Here is a 1,860-nt window from a genome sequence, read left to right as displayed (position 1 = left end):
CTTAAGATTTCACCATGGGTTTTCAGTAATTCTTCGAGTTTCGAAATCCCCATTGCGCGGGCTACAAGAAGCACCCATCAATTGTTCGAATAGCATCTCTACAGCACGAGTTCATCAAGAGTCATAAACTAAGGTATGTAGGGTTTTTCTAAAATTTCATGGGCAAAGAAACCATCTTTAATTCATGCTAACGGTCTCAAAATCATGATTTTTAAGAAAGGGGTTTTGAATTTACAACTACTAGCATGTTTTAGAAGCCTTGATCAGTTTTGTTTTGGTCATCAGGCCTTTCCCTAAATTGATTTGAAACTCTATATATATGTATGCATGTGTTTAAGGATGAATATACAATTGAGACCATGAATCCTAAAGAATCCCTCTCTTGTTATAATTTTTCTGTACTTTTCATATGCTGTGAATTGTTTTGAATGCATCTTGCAAAGCATGATATGAAATGTCTTGATTAATGCTATGATTGAATTATGGTTTTATTTTCAAAAGAGAGGGATGTTTATGTTGACCAATGTTGAATATAAATATATAATGAGAAGAGTTGCATGGTTTGTCAAAGATTACATGACCACCACATATTTATTGAAAGAATGAGAATTTTTGCATAGTTTTTGGAACATGAAATCTCTTATATTATTTGCATGCTTGGGTGGTCTGAATTATGTTTTAATGAAAGAATCATGCATGGTACAATATGGCTCAGAAGTAGGACTTGCAAGTCTTGGTGTGACGACACCAACTCAGTTAAAGCCATAGTAATTCAGAACAGAATAGAACACATGTTTGAAATCACATTTTCAGATTATGAATTCTGAAAGATGCATGTTTAAAAAAAGGTTTAAAAATGGGCTTAAACAGAGTTAGATGGTTATCCGAAGAGAGTACGAATTGAAGGACTCTATGCTAGAAAGCGTGATTTGCCGACACGGTATTATGGTACCATGCTTTGTGATCTGGTGTACCTTGATTCATGTCGTCCCAAATTGGTGCTATGGTTAGGAGGCCTGCTCTATGATCTTGTGCACTACCATGATATGTTGATTTGATTGAGGATTTTGGCACCCTGCTGTGTCATCTTGCGTGTCCTCCTTATAGAAACTCCAATCCTTGCGACAAACTTAGATTGGGGGCTTGGCCGCCGAGTCAAAGATGGATTCTATATAGCCCATGGAATTACAGATTGTAGAGTGTACCATCTAGCTCAGAAATAAGACAAAGAGTGAGTCATGGTTTCAAAGAAATGTTTCAAAGTCTTTATGAAAATCAATTAGATGAAGTGTGATGTGTCCTCAACAAAGATTTGCTTAGGCTTCTAGTAACAATAAAAATTTACAGTGAATCGTCTTAGTGGCATAATAGCGCACCAGTAATTTTCCAAAATTTTTCATCAGATAATACAGAAGGTGTATAACTGATGAGAATAACCATTTCTCAAATTAGAACTGCCCTTAATACACCAAACTGAACCAAATGATGGATAAAAAAATAATCTCGACATTACTTAATCCAAACATTACATAAGGTTGTTCAAACGACCCCTAAATGCAATACTCTGCATGCAACTCCAACACATCATTCACTTGCAACAAAATGGACTTTTCAGGTTTACAAGGTATCAAATAATAAACCTAGACATCTACTCTAGTTAAAATATTTGGGTAAGGTAAACATCTAAGCTAAAAATATATTCTGGGAAATCTTAGAAGCTTAGTCAATTTTTTGATAGGGCTGAAAACCCTCTGCAAGTACTCAGCAAAAGGTCAAAGCATATAAAGTAACTGTTGTAACATGTCAAAACTTATTTTCTAAGAGACCTATAAACTCATTGTACAAAATCTGAGATAGCCT

Source organism: Capsicum annuum, chromosome 6, assembly GCF_002878395.1.
Source record: "Capsicum annuum cultivar UCD-10X-F1 chromosome 6, UCD10Xv1.1, whole genome shotgun sequence".
Taxonomy (NCBI): Eukaryota; Viridiplantae; Streptophyta; class Magnoliopsida; order Solanales; family Solanaceae; genus Capsicum; species Capsicum annuum.
This window is presented reverse-complemented; position numbering follows the sequence as displayed.